Consider the following 27,824-nt stretch of genomic DNA (forward strand, 5'->3'; position numbering starts at 1 on the left):
AGAGGAAGAATAAATGTTAGGAGAATATGCTGTTAGCTGGAGACAAGCCTCCCACTTAGCCTCCGAAAGGCTGTGCAGAATTGGTCCAACCTTGAGTCAAGGTCATGCACTGGCAAGTGGCTTCTTTAGGGATGAGGGAGGGGACAGAAACGTCACTAGTGAGGTGGCTCCTGGTCAGCAGAAGAGGGCTTCCCAGAGCTATTAGCAGCAGCCAGCCCCCAAAGCTTACCTGGATGGGGTACCAAGAGCACCTACTATGGTCCAAAACTTGCATCACTTTGATCCACTTCCATCTGACATTGAGTTTATGTCATCCAGACCCTGCCTCTTTAGGACTCTGGTTTGTCGTCACTTTTGGAAAACTTAAACGAAGAGGATTGCTGGGACCATTACTGCGCTCCTGAGGCCATAATGCACATTCTTTATCAAATTCCTCTGCCCCCTGTTCTGGGTTCCCTTCTCTGGCTAGTTGATCAGCGTGTCCCGCCTCGTGGACCCAAGCTTTCTCTCCTGAGACGTCTGAGTCTGGATATACATGCCCTCAGCAGTCCTTGTTCTTGTATTTGTCCATTTACAGTTATAACAGGATACAGAAATAACCACGTGAGCGATTCTATCATCTCCATGTTACCGGGGAGCCCAGCTCTGTCACAGCTTCTCCTCTCATCACTGCGTCCTACGGGGAGAACTACCCTTGAGCTCGCAGTGGACGGTGTCGGTGACTCACTCACCTGCACGTGTCTTGTTACCTCTGGGAACTATTTAGGAAGAAAGTCACCTGCTAGGTGTTCTGAACTTACACCGTAGATCCGTTACAGCGTGCCTACTTTTTGGAGCACTTTGACTCCTTCTTCCACAGTTTTCCATGGTCTCTACGGAATATGGGCTATTGCTTCTTCCCCTACTGAGCCACCCAGGAGTGTATGAGACCCTTTTCCCGGGGAACTTGCCAGGTGTTAAGCCCTATGCCACAGTACAGGTCTCCACAGCGACACTCTTGTCCTTACCTAGATGGGCCTCTGGAACAGTGCCTCAGATCCACACCCAGGCCTTCTCCCCTGCTTCCTTCTGGAACGTGTTTTCCAGGGATCGCAGTGCTTTTGGTGCACGATTGCTGTCCCCCGTCAGCAAACAGGACAAACATTTTAAAAGATTAGTTTTACTGAGGTATAATTGACGTAAAATCGCATATTTTTAAAGAGGACAGTTGAATAACTTTTTTAAGGTAAGAAGCAGATTTAATAATATCACCTGTAAAGAGGTTGCAGGAAAATGGGTTGCGAGAGGATGGTCACATCCCAGGTCTCGGCGATTCCTGGGCTGGGCTGCCAAGGGAGGGTCCTTGGCTGCGTGCAGGAAAGAATGAAGCCACAGTAAAATGAAAGCAGAGAAGCACATTCCATGGGCAGAATGTGGTCCATCTCAGAAGGGGAGAGCCCAGTTTAATAGGTTTTGACACATAGATAAACCTGAGAAACTCTCAGCACAGTTAAGATAGTGAACATATCAACCACACTCAGAGGTATCCTCTCTCCTGACTGTGACCCCTGCCCCACATACTCCCGGGCTCCTAGGTGACCACTGTCTGCTTTCTCTGACTGTAGTTTGTATGTTCTACAGTTTTACATAAACAGAACCATGTAACCTGTACTTCTTTTTGTCCGGCTTCTCTCACTCAGCGTAATTAGTTTAAGAATCATCTGTGTTGCCACGTGTATCAGAAGTTCATACTTTTTTATTGTTGACTATTTAAGTATTCTATTCAATGTATAACCACTGTTTACACACACGGAATTGGTTATATTTGTCCCCAAACTACCGTGTGCCTGTAATACAGGTTACCATTTGTATGTATCAATAATCTCATTAGATATTACATAAACAGATGAAATTTAACAAAATAGAAGAATTTTTTTCTCTGGAAACAAATTATAACACCTTGGAAAGAATAGATGAAAGAAAGTTGCCTTAAAATATTGCTTCTAAATTAGGGATGGGCAGAGGAACATAGCATGCAGGGAACAAAGTGTAGGTTTTAGGGTCTCCTCTGCACAGTCTCCTTTCAAGTCCAGGGGAGGCCCGACCAATGTGTTTTTGTAAAATTTGTGAAAGTAAAATATTTCAATTTCAATTGATGAAGGCCTGTGTGTTCCTCTCCACTTTACCTTCAGGGATGCTTCGCCTGTAACTGCGGGGTGTTGGGATGGGCAGATACCAAGTTGCAGCTAAGGGGTTGTTGAGTGAGCTGGGGGTGCATTCACTTGGGTTTCATGCAGTATATTTGTGTGGCTTGAAGTCAGATTTCTTTTGTTATTGCGAAGTATCCTGCTGTAAGAGTGGCTTCCCAGAAGAGCAATACAGTCGTTGTATGGACTCACCAGCCAGGAGCTGTTCTGTAGAAAGTCTTCCAAATCCTTGGACCTGGCAAAACTCACAAAACCCCACAATAACAAGAGCATACCAAAAATCTGGTTAATGTGTGTTGTCAATTCAGAGAATATTAAGATTAATCACTATTCCAGAAAACTCAAACAATCCATCTGAATTTGATAGCAAACCTAAAATGTTTATGTCATTACCAGTAATGAACTGTAAAGCTAAAAGCTCAATAATAAAAACAGAGTTTCCATCAGTAATTCTAGAGGAAAGATAAAGTGATCTTTCTGTTCTCTTTGTAATCAGTGACATTACAATAGTTTTGTCATAAAGAAAAGCAATCAAAATTAGGGAGCCTAAAAGGGAGCCAAGAATAGAGTTATGTCAAACAGTTGATTATTAAAAAATTATATTTGGACAGTTTTGTGATTTTGCGGTAGTTATTAGTTCTTTGAAAAATTTCATTTTGTTTTGATTACTTTTCTCCTTCTAAATAAATATTCACTTTCTTACCTAACTTTTTTTTCACAAATTTGTATTATTTTTCATAAATAGATCACACAATTATATCATTTTCAGAACCCCCAAACTTACATTCACTCTGTGAACATGACAGCAGTAAATGTTTGGAGAGAAAAATTATAACAATTTGAAGGCACCTTTATTTAGTGAACAGGTCTTTAAAATTCTCATTCCACTTTAGGTTTATACCATTTTGATCAGCAGTGACACTTAAAGAATAAGTCTTGACACCACAACATAAGATTGGAAATGAATGTAAAGTAGTATCTTGTCATAAAACAAAATGTCTAAAGTTGTGAGCGTATCATATTTAAAGATTCCCTGCTTTAACTAACATTAATTTATTGCTTCAACTGACGATCAATATCATCTTAGATAAGAGCACATCTACTACAATACAATCATGGAGTATTTACCATGTGATCCTTCCCGGCCATTTGACATTCCCCTCTCCCCCAATCTCCACCCATCTCAACAAACTCCTAAATAATCTAGGTAACTGTAATCAAAACACACACACACACACACACACACACACACACACACACACACACACACACACAGAGTTCACATCAAGTGTGGAGCTTACGAATTGTCTTTCTTACGCTTCTGCTATATAGAAATTTGGAAACCTCCATGGATTTCATTCCATTCCATTTTTATACAACTTACCCAAACTCAGGGTAGGTGGAAAACAGATGAGCTGGAATTCAATTCCAGGGCTGTCTGACCCAAACCCCATTCTACTCCTGAGGGTCTCCAGCCTTCTAGTAACGTCCATCAGTCACTCACCTTTCAGCATCCTTCTAACCTGTTCACCATGACTAGGTTTCATTCTTAAACATGCGATGAGTTTGGTGATTCTAGATAAGCTGTGTCTTAGTCAGTTGGGGCTCCCATAACAAAGTACCATAGACTCAGTGGCTTGTCAACAACAGACATTCATTTCTCACAGTTCTGGAGGCTGGAAGTCTGACGTCAGTGTACCAGCATGGTTGGGCTCGGATGGGGACCCTCTTCCGGGTTTACACTGCTGACGTCTTGTACCCTCACAGGCAGAGAGCAGAGAGAGGGGTCCCAAGTATCCTTTTTTTTATAAAGGTACTAATCCCATTCATAAGGGCTCCATCCTTATGACCTAATTACCTCCCAAAGACCTCACCTCCAAATATCATCACAATGAGGGTTAGGCTTCAAAATACTAACTTTTAGGGACAAAAATTTCCGTCCATATCAAGCCTTAACACCAAAATTGATAATGTAGCTGATAGCCTACCGATGACCACCCTGTGCTATAGGTAAATGAGCTGCTGAGTTTTAGGGAGGAACTTGTGTTTCAATGGAAAACCATGCAGGTTATCTTGATTCTAGCCTTTTATTGCCTTTGAACTATTTTACAACTCTGTAAGTTGTAGGTGACTGATAGCAATGCAACCTCTTGTCCATAAACATACAGATTCATTCTTCTTCCTTCCCCATCATGAAAAGGCTCCTTTTGTATCTCCCAAATTTATTGCAACATCCCTTTACTCCATTTTCTCTTATTCTTTATGATCCTTTGAACTGGATGCAACATTTTATCAATCCCTTCATTATTGAATTAAATAAAACATGTGATATGTGTTCATTTTATATGAATCATGACTTCACTTCTTTTTGAAAATCATCCTTTAACAAAATATAATCTAACCTGTGTGTTTTAAAAAGAAATTTTATAAAATCTTCTTTCTGGCCTCTGAGTTCTCTCACACCCTTCCACCAGTCTGTATAATTTCTGTGCCTAAATGCAGGCCTTATTTTGCTCCCAGTTCTAACTCTTGGCTTGTACTGTCTCTCCTTTTTGTCAAAGTCCATGACTCTGTGACGGTTCTCTTTCCTGTTTGGAGAGGAGAACTTTTCAAATTTACTTTGCGGTAAACAGCTGGACTGTGTTATGCGCTATTTAGTTGTACGTAAATATATTTAATTAATCACATCTTGCATATTTAAAACTTCGTATTGTTCTTTGAGATAAGAGCCACATCGAATATTTACAAACCTTGGGGAATTCTGTTAGATCCAGGAATATGCTGTGTGGTTTGGGTGACAGCTTGCTGCCTAACAATGGGAGCAGTAAGATAGGTGTCGGACAGGAAGCAGTGAGAATGGTGGCAAAATTTAAGAGTTTGATTTAAGGAAATATAATGTGTCTTTGTTAACAGACTGGTAGTTATTTAAACCAATTTCCTTCACAGGCTGACTAACCAACTGAAACAGAGAATGAAAACTGCGCAAAGCGTCCTTTCTATAGAAGGGCTAAAGGTAGCTGAGAATGAAAGGAATTCCAGTTCCCCCATATACACGCTTATTTTTGTGAATTGCCAGGGAAGAGCCTCTAAATGTATTATATTAGCAAGAACTACAGGGTTTTCTTTTTCCTGGCCAATTCCTGCTGCTTTTAAGGGAGTGTCAGTGTTTCCCCTTTTGCTCCTTCTCTGTTGTGCAGGCTGTCCCCACCTTGTCCACACCTTATCACTGCTTCAACGAAAAAGGTTACCCAGCGTTTTTTTAAAAAATGATGTTGTAGAAAAGTTTCTTAATGAAGCAAGCTCTCTAACAGAAATAGACTTTAATACCTTGAGGCTTTGAGCCAAGAAGAAATGGTGAGATGTATTTTCATGGCTGGTTGGTTTCTTTTTTTTCTTTTTTTTAGTCAGATGTGCCAGTAGGAAATTTAAAGTGTTCCTCTTGAGGTAAAAGCCTATAGCATAAGAAGCTATTCTTACCTTGTGTGCAAGCCATTTCTTTTTCTGAGAAGTCCATAAAATCAGGCTGATAATTCACTAAGTGCTCTGTTTAAATTGAAGTCTTCTGCTTTAAAGAACATCTTGTCCCGGACACTAGTCTTGCATTCTCTGAGTTCAGTGACAACCCCTCTTTTATCTCTGGTGTTTGTTAAATAACAAAAATTCAACTGAGTAAATTTTAAAGATCTAATTGGCTTCTTGGAACAATTCACGACTCGGGCATCATCCCATGTAGCAAGTAGAGAGGAGCTCACAGAGCTGTAGCTTGTGTAGGCAGGAGGGGAGGGAAAAAGAGAGGGGGTTTACCTCCCTGGCTCTGGGGGAAGGGAGGGGCCACGTGGCCTATCACCTCACTGGTGCTGACCAGAAACTTCCGGACTGATGGTTAAGACTGCATTCCTGGGGGAGGTTTAAACTGCAATTAGCTTAGGTATTGAGTTTCAGTTGTGATGTGGGCTTAGCACAAGCGACTCCATTTTGGACCCGTTGTCTCTTTTTTAACTTGTATTTGTAAAGAACTCTGAGGTTGGTGTCCAAAATGTCCAACCAGATATCTGAGAATTTGACTCTTCCCCTATGGAGGTGAGAAATGGCTCATTGATTGGGTGCAGGTGAGAAAATAGCTGTTGAAAGAGAAGAAGGGAAGCTGCAGGTGGAGGGAGAGATGGGTCTGGTTCCGTGAGAGGAAGGATGCTCAAAGGAAACAGGCACACCTGTACGTCACATCACCAGTGTAAACAGTCAGGAATCAACCTCTGTTTTCCCTTTACTGAAAGCACTGAAAGGTGACTTTTCTTCACTTCTGTGTCATCAAAAGCATCAAGAAATTTGATTTTTCGAAGGAAGCTAAAACAAGATACTAAAGTCCATGACCATATTTCATAAGTATAATTTGATTTGTTCTATTTTAAAAATAATTTGTAATACACAAACCAGTTTTTGAAAAATGAAAAAAAACTCAACTCTTTGTTGTGAACAGGCTGTTTAACAGGGTAAATCCATTAAGATACCTCACTATAGACCACTCTTCCCCTGGAAAAATTAAGTGATACCAATACGAAGAAGTTCTCCATTAGAAAATGACATGTTACATAGATATGGATAAAATTATGGATAAAAAAATTCGGGATAAAATTCCAGAAGCAAAGGACAATATAGCAATTTAGGAAAGGTTGCTTATAATGCCCTGCAGGAAGTGTTAACTGCCTCAGTATTGGACTTTAGTCGTAGCTTATCAGATTCACTCTTCCTGGACTTCCCTGGTGGCGCAGTGGTTGAGATTCCGCCTGCCAATTCAGGGGACATGGCTTCGAGCCCTGGTCCAGGAAGATCCCACATGCTGTGGAGCAACTAAGCCCGTGAGCCACAACTACTGAGCCTGTGCTCTAGAGCCCGCGTGCCACAACTACTGAAGCCCGCGCACCTAGAGCCCGTGCTTCGCAACAAGAGAAGCCACCGCAATGAGAAGCCCGCGCACCGCAACGAAGAGTGGCCCCCCCGCTCGCCGCAGCTAGGGAAAGCCTGCACGCAGCAACGAAGACCCAATACAGCCAAAAAAAAAAAAAAAAAAGATTTACTCTTCCTTGCTTTTTCATTTTGCATCTGAACAGAACTTCAAGGGAAGTTAAAAAGCAGACACTTTTCACTGCATGTGGTTTGCTGTCCTCTGTATACAACAGTAGAGCTAAGACCTTTGCCTCCATTTTTTCCCAAAGAAGAAGTGAGTATTTTTTCCTTTATCACTGGAGCTCGTAAACTGAGTCAGCCATCTGCTTTAGAGAATGGGAAATAAGACAGTGTTACAATGTGAGCATTTTCTCCTATTTTCTGCTCAGCCACGTAGTGTTAGCTTGGAAATAGGGCTGCACCCAGAGGGGCCTCTGAGACTGTCTCCTAAACGTAATTGCTTGTGGATGTTGACTGTGTGTGTCACTAACCAACTCTGTGTTTAGAAACTGGAGTCTGCACCTTGAAATTGGCCGCGGTGAAATTATTTATGCCATAGACATTGACAGATGCTGCAAATCAGAGATTACCCTCCCTGCAGTGGTTTCCCAACATACTACGGGCAGCAATCAGCTCTCTCTTTTAACTCAAGATGTATCTCAGGTGGAAATAGTCTATTTTATGCAAATAGGTTTCTATAAACCATAATAATTCTTGTTATAAAATTCTCTCTTTCCCTTTATTCAGAGGCGTTACTTCTCCATTTCTTTTTGGCCCTTCCCAATTTTAGTCAGTTGGCTGTCTTTTCTTTTTGTTTACTTTAATCTCCAATAATCCTGCCTATTCAGACTTTAGCCATATGTTCCCATTTCAAAGGAAGTTAAAAACAAGGTTTCACACAAGTGGGAAACCAAGCTGTCCTTCTCAGAAGCTGGGAATTTTTTATTTGGCATATGAAAATTGATCACTGTCATGCTTTCACCATCAAAAGCTTATGACATTGGTCTTTCCTCTTGCCTTTGGATAAGGCCAAAAGAGAGACATTGGCTACTTTGACAACCTTAAAGCAGACTCCAGGAATGTCACCAATAGCATGACCTCTGTGACCAAACCCAGCAACAAGATTGGAACAATTTGAAACAATGCTCTATCATTCTTAGTTACTTCTGCCCCAGTTGTGCAGAGAGAGAGACTTTAAGAACTGAGTTATGCAATTGTGAGGGCTAAAAAATACAAAATCTAAAAAAGACCTTCCCAGGAACTTCTAGACTGGTGTTCTAGAACTTCCAACATATCTGGGTGCCATGGCCAAGCTGACACTTGTCATTAACCATCACAGTAGCTACTGTTAGACTTTAAAGAAATATGTTTTGTATTTTAAATTTTCATTCCTCTCTTAAATACATGGACGACAGTCTTACTGCTGTGGGAAAGGAATGATAGGCTGTTTGTCCTTTACAGAAGGTGCTCTGGGACCCAGAGCCGTCCAGTTCAGGTCTTTCCTGACTTATGTGGACTTTGCAGGGATCACTTAACCCTCCTTGCCCGAGCTTGCTGGCCACCCACGTGGACCTCGCTGAATGCGGTCTGGGGAAAAGAGAAAAACTGCTACTCGCGGGTTAACGGAGTCCGTGATGTCTCTTCACACTGCTTTGAAGAAAGGGGCTATGAGAACACAAATGTGGTTATTATGAGAGATTTAAGACTTCCATTTAGATGGAAATGGATATTTATGAATTTCTTCTGAGGGTGTTCAAATTAAAAGCATCTCTGAGCTACCTGAAGCGCTGTGTTGGGAATAATTACTGAAGTTTTTCTTTAGCCAGCCACTTATAACACTCTCATAATTACTATCACTTTTCTGGCAAAAATTCACAATCAGATACTGAAAAAGAAATACAGGACAAGATTTTTGATTAAGAAATAATAAGCTTGACAAATGTTACAACTAAATGTCTCCTTTTGTTTCTGATCCAAATTTTTTTTTTAATGTGCTTTTTGTTTTCAGACGTGGAAGAATGATTAGGGGAAAAATGTTGAATCTTAAAATTTCATAGGTTTGTGTTACTGACCATAGAAAATATAGTATTTAAGGCTTATTGTCATGGTTAACCTATCTAGTGACATTATTCATTTTATTATATACAGAATCCTATGTTGCTTCGTACCAGGAAAAGTGGCTAAAATAATTGTCTGAATAATCCTATAAAAACAGATACCTATTTTTTTTTCAAATTTCCCCAAGTATCTAGGGAGGTGGGGGAACTTGAATTTAGAACCCACATTTTCAATGTGATTAATTATTCATGTAGACATAACTTAGTTTCTTCTTATGGCTAACAAATGTAGATATAGACTTTTATTTCCCTGTGGTGAGAGATTTTAAATCTCATTCTTAAACAAGCTCTCATAAGAGCTTGTATTTATCTGACAGCCACTTCTGTTTCGTTCCATGGAGGAGACTGTGGAAAGTTAATTTCTCACTGCCATTAAGTACCAACATTAATCTGGTCTTAATTATACCTAATTTTGTATAGACGTTGAGAGATTTGATGATCGGTTTATAAAATGAGCCTTCTTATATTTGATGCGTCCCTGAGACTTATAAAAATACCCTTCCATTCTTACAAATACAAAGAAATGTGTAGTCTCCTCACTAATAACATTCGAAGTACCTTTGATGATTTTGTTTACTCCAGGCTCACATAAATGATGACAAGATGATTGCTTTCAGTCTTGCCAAACTAATTCTCCTTACAGGCTATGAAGTATATTCCAGACTGTAAGCCAATACATCTTGCTCCGTGGGCTTCTTACAACTTCTCCTCCTACACTTATTCTCATTATTTTCTAACTTCTCATGCTAACATCCTGTATTACTCCACTCTACCGATTCTTACAACGGCTGACCTAAGACCTTTAACGTTCTTTTTCAGGATTTAGAAATAATTTTTAATGGAAATAAAAATTACCATAAAATCCACTCAGAATATGGAAATTAAAGCTATGGAAAGAATGTTATAGATATTTAACTCCATTATTTTAGAGTTGAAGGAACCGAGATCAGGAAATTTGTTAAAGATTTCTCCAAGGACAAATATTTAATGTCTCATTTATTTGGACCCATGTTCCAGTGCACTTGCTACTATCCCAGCGGGACAATAAGTAGATAGCTATTTATCGGTTACTAACCAATAATAGCTTACCACATTGTAGTCTACTCTGTTCAACAATCTATTCTTAAATTCAGCTGGAAAGTGAGCGTTTAAGGGAAAATGTTAGGGAGTGTTTGGGGGGAAAATATTAGAGGAATGAGACATTTAGTGTAGAAATTTGAATCTTGTGATTGAATAAATATATTTTATAAATAAATCAGACCAGGGATCAAATTCCAGCTTGACAGTGTGATGTGCTTTGCTGACTAACTCTCCAGTAAAATTGGTGAAAATTAGTTATTAGAAATCAGTGATACAGAGACTCCATTCCAGACTGCTGTAGTCAGGAACCCAGGCTTCTCTCTCCTCCCAGATCCAGTTTGGAGGGCTTTCTTCCCAGAAGGAGTAGAACTTTAACTCTTCTCATCCTGTCCCCAGCCACCTTTGCTGAATCTCAGTTCAGGGAAAGTGCAGTTGAGGGATAAGGGCATCCTTCCTCTGCCCTGCCCCACTCATTGGACAGAGGCTCTACCTTGAGTGCAGCTGGCATCCTGGGGCCAAGCTGCACTTCCCCTGGCTTATGCGGTGGTGTTCCAGGAGACAAGATGAGAGGATCTCAAGCCGTTGCTCCCTCGCACTCTCGGCCACTGAACTACAGCTCCTACAACAGGGGCGTCACTCAGAGAGAAGTCTGCCATTGTCCTCGCACCAACTCCAGACTCTTGGCTCGGACTTTGTCTTAAGGGCGCCAGGGAGAATCAGCCCAGAAAACAAATAGAATCTTTTCCCATCAGAATTGATCTCATCTACAACAGAGTGTGGAGAAGTTAGAACCTAAAACACTGTCAAGAACGCTGGAGGCTGTGGTGAAAGACACATGAGGGGTTGTTGGTAGACTGAAGACGGTACAACCTAGATTGTGCGCTGGCTACTTCGGAGGATAGAACTAGGGAATAAAGAGCCCTCCTAGAGTCAGAACAAATATAAAAAATGGACCTCAGAAGTTAATTCCTTAAAGGTGCCGCAATTTGACTAGATTAGCTTGTAGAGCAGTTTAGGTCTCAGAGAATTTCTGAAAACAGTAAAACAATCAGCAACAGTTAGTGGAGTGCAGAAGACCCCATGCTATACTTAGAACTTCCACCTTGTCCTGGCCTGTTAGGTGACCACTAATTTAAAAACAAAACTGATCTTAATCAGCCTTCCCTCCCTCTACGTGACCCTCTCCAGAGGGCTTCCAGCACTGATGCCAGTAGACCCCAATGATGAAAACACAGAGGCGCTTCAGGGGAGTAGGAGAGCTCTTACAGTCACTTTTTACAGATGAAGGGTCAAGGGCTTCCTGTAAGTCACTCTGTTCTGGCAATAAGTGGAGTACCCTGTTTCATGAATGAATTTTTGAGATAAAAGTAATGGGTCACTGCTTTATAAATGAAAACCAAAAATGTATTTCCAATGTCAGCTATCTTCTCCTTAGCAGGGCATTTTTTTCCTTCAAAAAAATTTCAGTTTTACTTGAGTATGTAGGGCAACTGCCGGTGGGTCTTTTGCTAGTGTTGTTTATTGGTGCACATCGGTGAAAAGGAGCATAAAATAACAGAACACTGAAATACAGCAATATGCGTGGCAGACGCTGAGCAATCCTTGTGCAACATAGGAATAGTTTTTGCTGCTGATTTTATTTTATTTTTTTAATTTTTATTTTTTTAACATCTTTATTGGAGTATAATTGCTTTACAGTGGTGTGTTAGCTTCTGCTGTATAACAAAGTGAATCAGCTATACATATACATATGTTCCCATATCCCCTCCCTCTTGCGTCTCCCTCCCACCCTCCCTATCCCACCCCTCTAGGTGGTCACAAAGCACCGAGCTGATCTCCCTGTGCTATGTGGCTGCTTCCCACTAGCTATCTATTTTACATTTGGTAGTGTATATATGTCCATGCCACTCTCTCACCTTGTCACAGCTTACCCTTCCCCCTCCCCATGTCCTCAAGTCCATTCTCTACATCTGCGTCTTTATTCCTGTCCTGTCCCTAGGTTCTTCAGAATCTTTTTTTTTTTTTAAGATTCCATATATATGTGTTAGCATACGGTATTTGTTTTTCTCTTTCTGACTTACTTCACTCTGTATGACAGACTCTAGGTCTATCCTCCTCACTGCGAATAACTCAATTTCGTTTCTTTTTATGGCTGAGTCATATTCCATCGTATGTATGTGCCACATCTTCTCTATCCATTCATCTGATGATGCACACTTAGGTGGCTTCCATGTCCTGGCTATTGTAAATAGAGCTGCAATGAACATTGTGGTACATGATTCTTTTTGATTTATGGTTTTCTCAGTGTATATTCGCAGTAGTGAGATTGCTGGGTGGTATGGTAGTTCTATTTTTAGTTTTTTAAGGAACCTCCATACTGTTCTGCACAGTGGCTGTATCAATTTACATTCCCACCAACAGTGTGAGAGGGTTCCCTTTTCCCCACACGTGCTCCAGCATTTATTGTTTGTAGATTTTTTGATGATGGCCATTCTGACTGGTGTGAGGTGATATCACATTGTTTTTTTTTTTTTTTTTTTTTTTTTTGCGGTACGCGGGCCTCTCACTGTTGTGACCTCTCCCGTTGCGGAGCACAGGCTCCGGACGCGCAGGCTCAGCGGCCATGGCTCACGGGCCCAGCCGCTCCGCGGCATGTGGGATCTTCCCGGACCGGGGCGCGAACCTGCGTCCCCTGCATCGGCAGGCGGACTGTCAACCACTGCGCCACCAGGGAAGCCCCTCATTGTAGTTTTGATTTGCATTTCTCCAATGATTAGTGATGTTGAGCATTCTTTCATGTGTTTGTTGGCAATCTGTATATCTCCTTTGGAGAAATGTCTATTTAGGTCTTCTGTGCATTTTTGGATTGGGTGGTTTGTTTTTCTATTATTGAGCTGCATGAGCTGCTTGTATATTTTGGAGATTAATCCTTTGTCAGTTGCTTTGTTTGCAAATACTTTCTCCCATTCTGAGGGTTGTCTTTCATCTTGTTTATGGTTTCCCTTGCTGTGAAAAAGCTTTTAAGTTTCATTAGGTCCCATTTGTTGATTTTTATTTCCATTTCTCTAGGAGGTGGGTCAAAATGGATCTTGCTGTGATTTATGTCGGAGTGTTCTGCCTATGTTTTCCTCTAAGAGTTTTATAGTGTCTGGCCTTACATTTAGGTCTTTAATCCATTTGGAGTTTATTTTTGTGTATGGTGTTAGGGAGTGTTCTAATTTCATTCTTTTACATGTAGCTGTCCAGTTTTCCCAGCACCACTTATTGAAGAGGCTGTCTTTTCTCCATTGTATATTCTTGCCTCCTTTATCAAAGATAAGGTGACCATATGTGCGTGGGTTTATCTCTGGGCTTTCTATCCCGTTCCATTGATCTATATTTCTGTTTTTGTGCCAGTACCATACTGTCTTGATTACTGTTTTGCTGCTGATTTTAAAAACAAAACTTTCCTCTGGGTAAAATGAAGGACATTCTCCCAAGTTGCTGTAAACACTTTGGAAAAGAACCGAAGGAAAGGAAGCAAATGCGATGACTTTGCTTTAAACCCAGTGGCCTGAATGTCTCAGCCACATGTCGTCCCCGCAACATGGGTATTTTCATATTCAGAGACACAGGCTCAGTGCCAGATCACAAGTAAAGAGCCCGAGTCTCTTTGGCACCCACTGTGTGCCAGGCGGGGTCCTAGGTGCCTGGTGTGCCCACCTGGACCCTCCATCATGGCAGGTGCACAAAGATGCCCCCTTTTCAGGTGAAGGGAGGAGCTTGAGGGTGGGTACCCGACGTTCTCAAGCGCACACAGCCAGAGAGCCTCGTGTTACTTCATTTGAATCCTAGTGAAAGCACTTCTTGTAGTTGTTTCCGTGTCATTTTATAGCTGAGGAGTCGTGTCAGGGAATTCAAGTGGCTCATCCATGGACAGGTTTCCAGCAAGTGGCGGAGCGAACTGCTGTGCAGCGTCTGCGCGGTGACAGGTGCTCCGTGATGCTCTGCTCCTCAAGGGGTGTCCAGATGGGCAGCGAGGTCGCACCTGGGAGCATGTTAGGAATACAGAGTCCTGGGCCCTCCCCAGACCTGCTGCGTCCGGTCCTCATTTTAACAGCGCCCTCTCCACCCACCCCCGACCCCCAGGGATTCTGCAGCACATGAACCTTTGAGAAGCAGTCCCCTCATCTTCTGCTCCCCTCAGATACACAGCCTGGAAGCACGTCGACTATTTCAGGGTTTCACCTGCTCTTTCCAGAAGCCCCCTGAGATTGATTGACACTCCTTCCCTGTCCCCAGCCACAGCCCTGCCGGCCCAGCCCCCAGCCCCCACCCAGACAGCACCCCCCCCCCACTTCCCGTGTATAGAATCCCCGGCTCCAGGGAGAGATGAATTAAGTTGAAAGTTCTCTTTTCAACTTAACCGCGAGAAGCAGCATCGCCTGGTAAAAGCTACCGCTGGTTCCGCTGTGAGAGGCGATCACCCACTTCCTCCCGGAGATGCACCCAAAGAGCTCTTCAGTTCCAGACGGCGTCGGCAGGGTGTATGTCTGGCCTGTTCCATTGATCTATATTTCTGCTTTTGAGCGTGTAGTCTGGTCCTCTGCGCTGTGCGCCGGGAGGTTTGCTGGACAGAGTTTTTAGTGGATGTCACCCTTCTCTCAACCTCATTGTCTCGAAATGTGCTTGTTCTCATCTGGATGAGAACTGATTGCAAGGCTGCCTTCCGTTTCCTGCCGTTTTCTGTAATGTATATCATATGACGTGTGAATATGATTGGCCGTGCCCTACCCGCCCGCCCCATGTCTGATCAAACTGTGGAGAGACATGCGTGTTGCTGATGGGACGCGGGAAGCGCATCTCACAGGGGGCCCTGCGACGGCAGGGAGCACGTACACAGTGCAGTACACAGGTTATAACACTTTAAGGCCCCGCAGGATTTTTTTTTTCTAGATATAAAGTAGTAAATTCTCCTTTAGCCCTTTGTACGGTGCAAAGAACTTTCTCATTGTCAGTTACAGCGTTCTTGCGATCTAATATGTCTATCTTCATTATTCTAGGGGCAGCAAATGTCAAGCTGCCCTAAATACTCAGAGGTGAGCAACAGGAACTGGCTGTAGGTAGCGTGTGTTTGAAGCCATCTGTCTGTATGGAATAAAAGATAACTCTTGAGGTGTCACTTTCATCACTGTTGATGGGCAGGGTAGAATTTGTTCTTCCCAGGCATCTCCTCGCATTGCATTTTCCATCAGTTCCCCCCATTCAGAGGATGATCCAATTCATGCCGGGGTGGAGGGTTTGACAGCTTTGCCGACACAGGTGTGCTGCAACCACTCTTCTTTCCTTCTTTTCTTTCCTTCCATCTAAGGAAAGGGGAAGAGCGCATTTTCAATCATAGAGAAAAGAATCTGCCAGAATATTTCTGATGTCTTTTTGGAAAAGTAAAGCTCGGGGACACATAATTTTTAGCAGTACTTTAATTTTTAAGGCAAGTATTTATTTACAGATTCATTATCATTTCTACAATGATCATTATTGGCTAATCAGTTGAATGATACACGTGTCCTAGATACATATTATTTTTCTGCAAATGTATGTTGTACCAAGGATCAAAGATGAGTAAGAACTGTCTTTGACACCAAAGAGCTCACAGACCAGTGATGAAGACAGAACTCCGTAAACAGCACATAACAAACATGTTTGGAAACGTAACAAACATCATAACATACGTACTATAGAAAACTGTGTATGATATGCTAAGGAGGTAAGATGGGAGAAGCCGTGTGCTCTATCAAGGGTGCAGAAGAGGTGTTGCTTGGTGGAGATGGCATTTAGCGTGGCTGTGGAGGAGGTTCAGGTAGAGGAAGCTGGCACTGAAGATATTAAAAAACAGCCTGGGCAACACTGAGAGACACAGAAGGGCGTAACAGGCTTGGGGCAGAGATTACTTTATTGAATCTGGGGCTGGGAAGGGTGAGGGGTAGGACTGCGAAGTAGCATGAGCTGGTGGAGACAATTCTGTAACACGCTAAGCAATTCGCATTTTCTATTGAAGGTAATGGAGAACCACCCAAGGTTTCTGAAACGCTATCTGAAAAGCTCTAGTTTAATAGAAAAGTGAATGCAAATGAAGTGAGTTGTGGTAGTAGAGATTTGGGAACATGGAGCCGGATAATGAGATACATCAATAGAGGACCATAGGTTTATTCTACAAAATACTCATTGAGCACCTCCTGTGTGACAAATGCTGGGGATAACAAATGAATTTAACAAGGTTACTTCCCTTGAGAAAATCACTGCCCAGTGGAGAGGCTAGACTTTTAAATATGAATATAACAATACAACTTGGCAATTCCTTGTTGGGGTTTTTTAAAAATGCCGAATAGAGAGCCACTGATCGCTATGAAGTGTCTGGGAAATGTAACACAGGGGATAATATTTAAATGCTCCAGGTCAAATAGAAGTTTTCAAGTGTAAAAGCACTGGGGTGGGGGAAGTAGAATGGGAGATTGCAGTTCAGCCAGAATGGACAAAATGAAAAATAAAGACCAGAGATTCTGCCTTGAGAAATATGGCAGTAAATTTATGTTAGTTAAAAAGAATAAGAAAATGATAAGACTTAACTGCAGCAGGAAATATCAGTGTTATATATGTAAGAAAGAGCTTCCTGGGGGTAAAAAGATATCCCACAAAGCTTACAAAATAAATAGTAGTAAATGGGAACTGAGTTGTAGCAAAAGGGCAAATGGGCCACGATTTTTACCTGTGCCCTTGAAGAGTTAACTGAATCACAAAGACAGAAAGAGAAGGAAGAGGTTGAGAAAGAAGAATGACTCACTGAAGAGGAATCCTTGGGTTCTGATCGTCTTTTCTGGGTCTTGATATAAACTTTGATGATATAGATTTGTAATTCCTTCAATAGGCAAAAGTTGTCAGTATGCCTCATAATACACCCTTTGCATCACCCACTGAGATGCCACTGTACTAAAAGATGGTGATTGTTTATATGCCAGTCTCCAGCTAGACTGTAAATTCTTGTAGACAAGAAACACCTTTCTCACTCACATCTGCCATTGTAAATAGCTGTTCAAAACAAGCTATCGGGAAATATTTGTCGGATGCAGGGATGTGTTAACTAATTAATTAAGCACTAAAACTATTATTCAGCTGGGTGATTTCGTGCGTACTCTCCACGATGTGTGTGTAAATGCAGTGTGAATTCAGGATTTCAATAAATTTAAGTTTTATCAGGTGGTTATTCTTTAGAAGTCTTTTCCACTGTCATCCATCTCGGGGAGTAAAAAACCAAAGTCCTTTTGTTGTTCTCAAGAGTAGTTTTGGGAGGGGAGCTGTTCAAGGTCTCATTGTGCAAGAAAACAAAGTTATTAATTTTCTCCACGTAGCCCTGCAATGATGTCATTACTTAGGCTACAAAAAAAAATTAGTCACCCAGCAGACGTATCTTACACTTGTCTCCTTTGATTCTTTCCTGCCAAGTGTTTGATGTGAGAGTTCCATTTTGCCAATAAATGGTACCTATTACCCTGAGACGGAGTTAATGATACACTAGCCAGTTTAAAGCAAACTTCTCAGAGAAGGATGGAAATTTTATTGGAAGAATCTATACCTAGAAAATTGAAAACTGAGAAACACATTGTCAGATTGAAGTTGGAACTTGCCTATGATAATTCCTGTTAGGGGAGGGTCGATAAGGCTGCTCTGCGTGTGCAAAGTCATAGTGAAAAATCAGCCACAGAAAATCACTTCAAAATCCCATAATATCCCTCCTTAATGACTGGATTCTGCCATTAACGGTTCTCATCACATGGAGAAGTAAACACAGTAACTGCATCTCACATGAAGAGCCAACCAGCATCAGAACGGGAGAGTCATTATCTAAATGTATTTTGCATTGACTGGCAGAAGATCCTCAGTGACTCTAACGGTCATGAATTCTAACTTGGTTAAAATCCAAGGCAACAGAGGCTCTGAAGGTGGTCCTCAAAGACTCCTGTAGGGTGTAGTCATGTCTTGAGAAGCAGAATTAGAGATTTTTGAGGTATAGATGAAGAAGAAACCCCAAAGTGAAGGTATTAAAATCCTTGCACCTTGGTGAAATCTTAGTTTCAATCCAGTAGTGTTCTCACGGTTTGGTAGTTGTTAGATCTATAAAGGGGAGAAAATTGAATAAAATTCTTTTGCCTTCAGCATTACTGAATATATACTGTTAGTCTCTCCAGGATGAGAGACATTTCCTGCATGAAAAAACATATTCATTTTCAAAATGAATTGGTCATGTGGAGGACACTGAAAACTGTGCTCTTCCCCCCAAAACTGTCAGCATGGTGACATGCTTCCTGGTGTCGATGTCATTTAGTTCAGACAAGTTTCTTGTTATAATTAGTAACACCGTACGTTTTCTGAAGAATTCACCTTACAAAACATTATCCCATGCATTGTTATGCTGAAACATAACCACAGTCCCAGCTGTTTTATACTCCATTTAGCACGTGAGGAGGAAAAGGATTAAGACTGACCTACACCGTGTAGGATAGGAGAACTCTAAGTGTGAGATCAGAGCCTCATCAGAAACATGCAGGGGCCCCCAGAAACTCTAGGACTTTTTCCTTCCTTGGTGTAATTTACCTGTTATATGTGTGTGGCTTGAAGACCAAGCAGAACGGGGAGAGGCTGGGCTTGCCTTTCAAACCTTCCTCCTGGTCCCTCTGTTACTGAAAGTGGGCTCCGGCTGCTTGCTGCTCAAAAGCCAATACTCAAGAGGCAAGGTTGGTGGAAAGGAGAATTTGCTTTATTTCCAAGGCCAGCAGCCTGGGGAGAAGGCAGACTCATGTCCAAAGGCCGACTCTCCCCTTGACAATCAGTGGGTAAGGGCTTTTAAAGGGGAGTTTCAGGGGTGTATAGACAGAGGGAGGGGGCTCCGTGCAGAAACAGCACAGGCAGCTCTGACAGGCATCTCGAAACTGCTCCTCGGTGGTCTGACCTGCATCCTCCTGATTGTTTCAGGTTCCGTTCATCTTCAGTTCCGGGGTCGGTTTTTTCCCATTTCTTTGGGGCCAGTTCTCAGAATTGTGGCAGCTTATGTCACGGCTACAGTCTGGTCATCATGTAGTTCACTTCTTCCACCGGGTGGAGGTTTCAGTATCTACAAGACAGTTCACAGGACATGGCTCAGAATATTATCTAGAGCCCTTAAGGAGGAACTAGATGTCCTTGATTTTGCTTAATGACTACACTGTTATTATTTTGTCCTGTTTGACGGTTTCCTTTTGCTTCTGCGTTTTCTCACCTCTCTGATTAAACTTACTCTTTGGCTAAAGTTTTTCTACAGCAAAAGACAGGCAGAGGACATGGGGTGGGGGAAGGACCATAGCGTGCTGCTCCATTTCACCTCTGCTTTGACAGGCCATGAATTCGTCCACATCATGGCTGCTGAGAGCCCACCAGTGCACCTGACCCTGAGTTAGACCGCCTGCTCTTCTCTCCTGGACCATTCTCACCAACAGCTCCCAACAGCAGCTGCCAGGATGATCAAATCCCCAGACGCCCCTTGGTCAGCCGCGTGCTGGACCACATGCCTGAGGAGGGTACAGAGAGCTACCAGAACAGACCCTGATCACCTCCTGTGCTGGTCGCTTGTTAGCTCTGTGGTCAAGGGCACTTACTTCACACCTCTGAGCTGTGGATTCCTGATTTGTAAAACGGAGATTAAAATGCCTATGATGCGAGGTTTTTGTGTAGATAAGAGAATAATAAAGCAAATCACCTGTGAGGTAAGAAACACGTATTGGTCTCTGCCCCAGTTCCTGGCACGGGAGCTCCCGAAGCCCTCATAATTGCCTAAGCGATAAAATCACTGCGAGCATCTTTTGTTTTACTATTTGGTCTTTGACCCCAGTTCCTGCCACAGGGTGCCTGAAACCCTTGGAATTTCCTGGGAGATAGAGTGTCTTTTGTCCTAATGAGGACACTCTGGGTGGGCTTCTGGGGGGCTGATCACTGGAAAGACCAAGACATGATTAGAAGCTTGCAATTTTCAGCCCCACCCATTCTCTTGAGCAGAGAGAAAGGCTGAAAGTGGAGCAGTGACTGACCATGCCTACGTGATAAAGCCTTCCTAAAATTCCCAGAAGTATGCGGTTCAGGTTGGCAAACACACCCTGTACTAGGAGGGTGATGCAGCCCAGCCTCAAGGGGACAGAAGCTCCAGGGCCCAGGACCCTCCCAAACCTCACCCTACGTATCTCTTCATCTGGCTGTTTGTCTGTGTCCTTTGTCATATCCTTTAATAAACTGGTAAACCTAAGTGTTTCCCTGAGTTCTGTGAGCCACGGCTTGCGAACTAATTAAACCCCAAGTGGGGGTCATGGGAGCCTCAGATTTGTAGCCGATTTGTCAGACTCTCAGATGATAACCCAGACTCGCAGTTGACATCTGAAGTGGGTGAGAGCAGTTTTGAGGGACTGAGCCTTAACCTGTGGGTGTGACTCTGTCTCCAGGTAGTGTCTGAATTGAATTAAATTGAGTTAAACTGTAGGACCTCCAGCTCATGTCACAGAATTGCTTGGTGTGGGAAAAATCCCACATGTTTGGTGACCAGAGTGTCAGAAGTGAAGTGTTTTGTGTGAAAGTAAAGGACACACAGGAGGAAGATTGCCTGGTTTTTCAACACATCGCCGAACCACCGCCCTTGCTCTGCAATGCAGGCCAATTAATCTCTAACTAAAGTCGCATAGCTGATAAGAATCAAAAGGACGGCCTTCCTTCACTTGAGAAAGGAATCTTGAAGTCTTCAAAGAAATTTCAGGATAATTTCACTCTCCGTGGTAGGACTGGGGACTCTGATTACGACTTCATTCCCCTTAAAAAAACATATTGGGCTCCTACCGCCTGTGAGGTTTGGGGCTAAAGAATAAAATATGGAGGCTGATTTTGAAGAGTTCATTGCAGCAATTTTTCACCCATAGGCCGAGGAGCGTGGAGAGCTGCTGTCCCCCAGCCTCAGCACCTGGTCTCTCCTCCTAGAACTCCGCCTCCTGCATTCTCATATGAGAGAGGTCGTCCTTTAAAGATCACCTGAGAACTCACCCTCTCCAAAAATATTCCATAACAGAAGCTTATGGGACATAACCCCATCCCTACACCTCCCGCCCCAGAGCACACTGTGATTTAATTATACCCACTCACGTTACCTTTGTACATCTTCTTACACGTTTTGCCAGCCCTACCATGAGCTCACTGCTTCCTCGCATCACCTGGCAACATGCTGTGCCCTCCCCGGTAGGAAGCACGCAATTTTTGTATTGAATTAAATTGAATTGGGCTACATGAAGATGTGCGATATTTAACTAAGGTTTGAGACATTTCTAGTAGGAAAAACTGTTTAAAACCTTGAGACTGACATTCAAATCAGGTCACATAATCTGGTCCCCTTGAGAAGAATCCACCTTGAGATGCTTTAGGCATGAAATTCCACAGTAACATGGGATAAAGGTAGACTTTATCGTGGTACACTTTTTATCTGTCCACCAGCCCCTGTTTGTTATTGCCTTAACAGCAGGAAAACAACTACAGATTTTGTCAGAGGCTGGAATCCTCAGACCTTAGTAATAGAGTAGGCTTTTTAAAGTATAGTTTTTGAAGTAGAGTTAATTTACAATGCTGTGTTAGTTTCAGGTATACAGCAAAGTGTTTCAGTTATATATACATACATATATATATATATACTTCCCAGATCCTTTTCCCGCATAGGTTATTACAAGATATTGAGTAGAATTCCCTGTGCTCTCCAGTAGGACCCTGCTGTCTACCTATTTTACATGTAGTAGCATATATATGTTAATCCCAAACTCCTAATTTATCTTCCCTTCCCCCACTATCCCATTTGGTAACCATAAGTTTGTTTTCTACCTGTGTGAGTCTATTTCTGTTTTGTAGATGAGTTTTTTGTATCATGTTTAGATTCCATGTGTGAGTGATATCATATGATATTTGTCTTTCTCTGACTTACTTTATTTAGTGTGACAATCTCTAGGTCCATCCATGCTGCAAATGGCATTATTTCGTTCTTTTTATGCTGAGTAATATTCCATTATATCTATCTATCTATCTCACATCTTCTTTATCCATTCATTCTTTAAAGAAAAATTTTCCACTAAGTTATATATATTAGATAAAGCTACTGTTTTAGTAGTATACTCAATAAGATACTTGCAATTTTTCTAGCAACTTCTTCCTGACTCACCCTTCAAAAGATATCAGGTGCAAAGTTTAGGACCATCTTGCCCATTTTCAGGTATTCGTTTACACCAGCCTTCTGAGTGCTACCATGCTGTGAACAGATTTTGAAGAGAACCTTTAGGCATGTCTCTCATACCTAGTACATCTCTCTGCTTAATTAAGAGATCAAAATAAGAACGAGAAGATAGTGAACTATTTTTTTTTAATTTTTCAGGAAAAAAATACAATAATGAGGTCTTGCCGAAGCGTGTCGTGGACAGCCTGGGTGCCTCACTGATAAAGTTATTTTCTTGTCTTTTCGCAGCCTCTCGCTGATGAGGGCGTGTCTTGACCATTACAAAGATTTTCTAGGCCATGCTGTTCATTTTGTATAATATTCTGAAAGATCAGAGAGAAGGTCTGCCTTAAATGAGGTCATGAAACATCGAGAGGAGACTCGGGAATGAGAACCCAGGGCATGGTGATGGTCGCTGGGCAAGTGTAGCAAGTTCTGCACACCCACCGCTCTGTGACATCCGACCCTTTACAACTGTTTATGGACGTGCCTCTAAACAGAGTGGGTGTCTCAGAAGCTCCCCTTGAATGTTCTAAAGAGGATACTTTCTTCCACTAAAATAAATCAGTGGAAGTAATTTTTATTTCATCATTCCCAGGTGTTCCAAGTGTTTTTGAAGATGATGCCCTTGACAACGAGGCTCCTTTTGGTTAAATATAAGCCATGTTTATCACACACTATAGGGAGATATAGCAGCAAATGACTCTGAGGGCCACTGAACGAGAAGCGAGTTCCACACCTCCACTCCTAAGCTTTATAAACCAAAGAGGAAAAACTTACCACAACTTTCTTGCAGTTTATTGTACTAGCTAATTTCATATTCCTGAAATGCTTAAATCAGCTTGTCTGTTCTAATTTGCCTTTTTCCACTGATGCTCATAACTCACCTTGTACCTGGGTTCACCATAATCAGACCATCAGCAAGTCTCACAGAACATTAGTGATGGATGGATGAAAGTACCATACAAATCTGTCTCACTTCCAACTTCACCTTTTTCTCTATCCATTTTTCACTCTGATGTGCTTTGGCTCTTACCACACACAACTAGAGAAAGGTCAAATTAGAAACAAACAGGTCTTGAAGGAAGGTACTCAGAAACTGAACATATTTTAAATGAACAGGTTGAATTCGTTTTTTTCTATGTTGACTCACATTCTTAGGACAATGTGTATGAAAATGTATCTGTTACATTTGAATTTCAGATGAGAGATAATTACAGGACCAGAAAGGAGACAATTTTAAATCTAGGTTAGTGGGAAGGTGAGGGGGGTTCAAGTGAAAATTATTTTCGGATTGAAAATTAGATTAAGATTTAGTCTAGAAAAACATTAGCACTTAGCTTTGGGTATTAAGCTGATCAGATAAAACATAGGTTGTCTGATAAAATACAGAATGCCCAGTTAAATTTGAATTTTAGATAACTGTTTAGTATCAATCTGTCACAAATATTGCATGGGACTCACGTATAATTAAATTTTATTTGTTATTTATTTGAAAACCAAATTTATCTGGACTCCTGGTATTTCATTTGCTAAATCTGACAGCCCTAATTAACATACTGAGATTTAGGCAGCAAAAGGAAACAGGCTGAAAATGAATTCAAGGACTTAAATTTTTTTGTGGCTACTCAGTAAATATTTGGTGAATAAATTAACATATTTAAAATGTGCAGGAGACACCCTGAATTTCAGAGGAAAGATCAATAGCATTTAAAGTTCTTTCCTTACAGGAAAGGTTACTCTTGAAAGGTTACTCAAATAGGCTTTACTTCAGGGATTTCTAAAATTGGGACCATGCTCCCCTCCATGGGGGAGGGGTGAAGAGTCACCTTGGCAAAAAGCAATGGATGATAAGCATTATAATAGAAACTACATGACCGAAATAAGCCTGAAGGATGTGAGGGGTGAAATTCAAATGCCTCATGCTGAGTGGAGAAAACAGAGGGGATTCTGCTAAATAATTCAAGCCCATGAGACTCCACTGACTATCCCTTACCAAAAGCCACTGACGTTTTAGACACATTTAGCCTCCACCTTCTTACTGAGACTTACGGGGCTGAGCTGGCCAAACAGACCCAGAAGTGACCAGAGACGCGGGGGGTCAGGGCACAGGGTCTCAGGCTGCAAAAGTCAATGCACGTTCCTAGCTCATCGAGGCCGGATGATGTGGAAAAAACAGCTAGGCAAGGAGTAGGACGTACCAGTCAACACACAGTCCCTGGAGCACCTTTTTTTAAAAAAACAAACAAACCAAAGTGCAGAACCGAAGAGCCCACATTATTCTGTTTTAGAGTTTAAGGGCTGCAGAGTCCGGGTGTCCTAAACGCTGGTGGAGGATGTGGGCACCACCCTCAGGGTCTGTGGCCCAGTCATTGTATTCCACCTGTGACTCCAGGGAGTGTTCAGATACTGAAGCTTGTTTTCCTCTGTCCTGCCCTCGCTAGACCCTAAGGGGCATTACTGGCTTTTCCCAAAGGGACTGGTGTTCTTGCCACCCACGTAGAGAGCCGACCAAGGAAAATCATTTTGCTGTTTCCATTTCAACTCTTAACATTAGAGGGTTTTGTCCTTATGAGTTCCAGCAAGACAACTACTGAACAAAATGCCACAAGGTAATGAATTCACAGTCTTAGCAGAATCCTTTATCATTAAAAATTAAAAATATCAGGGACCAAAACCAACCCTTAGGTACTGCTTTCTGGAAAGATGGGTAGTATTGAATATTCCATAGTTTTAAAGTGTTCGTTTGAAAGGTTTGGAGAAAATGAGATATTTCATTGCCCTCTGTGCTTTGTTGCTACCCCACTTAACAAACCCTAGTGTCAATAAATCACAGAAAATCTCTAGTCCTCTACCTCTGAAAGGTATTGTACTGAGAGCAGAAATCCACAGAACAGTAATTATAGAGCAATAGATGAAGTGGACTTTACAGGGGGACTCTTTGGGTATCAGGATTAGTAAGAAGAATAATGATAATGACAGGAGCATTTATTGAGTGATGTTTATTGCATCCATCAATGAGTACTTCCAACTATTCCTTAATGAAGTTACCTATTATCATTCCCATTTACCTAAGAGAAAACAGGCTTACAGGGAGGAAATGCTTCACCCGTTTGCAGTTAGCCGAGACTCCAGACTGAGTGGTGGCCACCGTTCCCACTAGGTCCCAAAGATGAAAGAAATGCCACAGGAACATGCCAAAATGTTTATTGTTTGGTCTGCCCTGATGCTTACTTAGGAAATACTTTCCAAGATGTTTAAAGTCAATAACCAGTTCATGAAAAAAACAAAGGAAAAAGAAACCTTATTTTGACTTAAGCCCATTATATATGCAAGGATAGACAGGAATAAAAGCTAACTTTGTGGATATCGAGGCTGCTTTCGGCTTAAACACAAAACAAGACGACGCAAAACAAAAACTGTCAGAGCCAGCACTGAGTTGTGGGTAAGCTGCAGGGGATGGGACACAGAGGGAAGGCAGGGGTTACAAGGCTCTGACAGGCAGAAAGCTGGTGACAGCGCGAAGGTAGAGGGCTGTGAATCGATGCTGAGTGAGAGGTTCCCACTGTGCAGCCCATGTCAGGGTCCTCTCGGCCCTCTCGGTGCCGTGTACCTTTGCCAAGCTCACCCGCTCATTTGCCCTGGGCTCTGCCAGCAAAGCAGGGTCCGTAGACGTGGGGACGCTGATGAGAGAGCGGAGCAGAGACGCCACCCTCAGCAACACGAGGTCCTCGATGATCAGATGCTTCCGCGTGAACCTCCGTACTCCCCAAATTGGCATGAATTCCAATGCAAAATCCTCTTGTTTATTAAAAGTTGAAGGCAAATTCCTAGCCTCCTAAGAAGCTATAATTCTAATGACTTCACACCACTTTTACGAAGAGAATTCCCTGACAACCATACCTCGAGGGTTTCCTTGAGTTTTCTCTTTTCTGCCACCATTGCCAAAGCAAGAGCTGTTTTGAATTAGCTGGGGGCTCTTTTTTTTTTTTTTTTTTTTCATCACTTCTCACCATTTCACATCCCTGGGCTTAATGGAGACTTCCTTAAATTTAGATCTAACTTAGATCACTAGTGTCTATAACCTATATAACTCTTACACTGAGTTGAGCCATATGAAATTGACAATATTTGACTGTTTTTTACCTACAGAAATGGTAATAAGATTTAAGATTCAGGTTTCCCCTTTCTTTCACTTGCTAATTTCGACACCGCCAGGCTGCAGTTACATAAGTCAATGAGAAAGTCTCTGTCACCTTCCAAATCAATCCCTAAAATTCCCTAACATCCTCCCACAAAATCTTCAAGGACAAACTGCCCACCCACACTCCCTCTGTTCACATTTTAGGGAATTTATTTATTTTCAGTCATTCGAGGCAACTTTAACATTTGAGGCCACTGTGCCTGCAGCAGGAACCTGTACACCATGCGTGGACACGAAGGTCAAGGTGAGTCGTGAGCTACTCAGGGATGCCATTTCAATCTAAAGTAGAGACACAAGCTTTCTTCATGAAGCCAGATGTTGCATCCCAGCTCAGCACCTGCTAAGGAAGGAAGAGCTCCAATGGGTCCTGTTCTCGGAGAGTGTGCTGGTGAGCCTGTGCTGCTTTTCCTCTCAGCAATGTAGGCGTCAGTAGGATTTAAATGCAGGGCTGTGGCCGGGAGTCAGCAGTGCAGAACCTCATGGGGGGACAGCTGGAGAGCCTGTCCCAGAAAGCTGCACTTCATCCACGGTTCCGTTCATTTGCATCATGCTCTGGCACTGCCAGGGACATCCCACCCCAGCTTTCTCTTACCCACTCGCCTCCTCCCAGCCAGAGTTTTGCTGCAGTAGCTTTTGGAGAGAAGCCAGTCTACGCATCCGTAGGACTAGACAAAGCAGCCCGAGTTAGCAGCACCAACGGGACCGTCTCGGGCCTGTGTTCAGAGATAAGAGGAACACAGCTAGACAGGGAGAACCCACATAAATATCCTAAAAGACCGTGGTTATTTGGATGAACATTTTAGGGGTATATGAACAGAAGAGATTTTAAAACATTAATAAGAGCTGGACCTTGAATATGCTCCGCAATGGAAAACACAGGTTTAACTTTGATCCAGTTCAGACCCAATACCATAAGAACGTCACTGACCTCTCCTAGGTGGACTCTGTAATTTATTGACAAGGACAGAAAACTTCTAGATATGAAACAGCCTTAATGT

Source organism: Delphinapterus leucas, chromosome 13 (assembly GCF_059928025.1).
Source record: "Delphinapterus leucas isolate spDelLeu-1000000601 "Yukka" chromosome 13, BTC_Dleu_Yukka2, whole genome shotgun sequence".
NCBI classification, from domain to species: domain Eukaryota; kingdom Metazoa; phylum Chordata; class Mammalia; order Artiodactyla; family Monodontidae; genus Delphinapterus; species Delphinapterus leucas.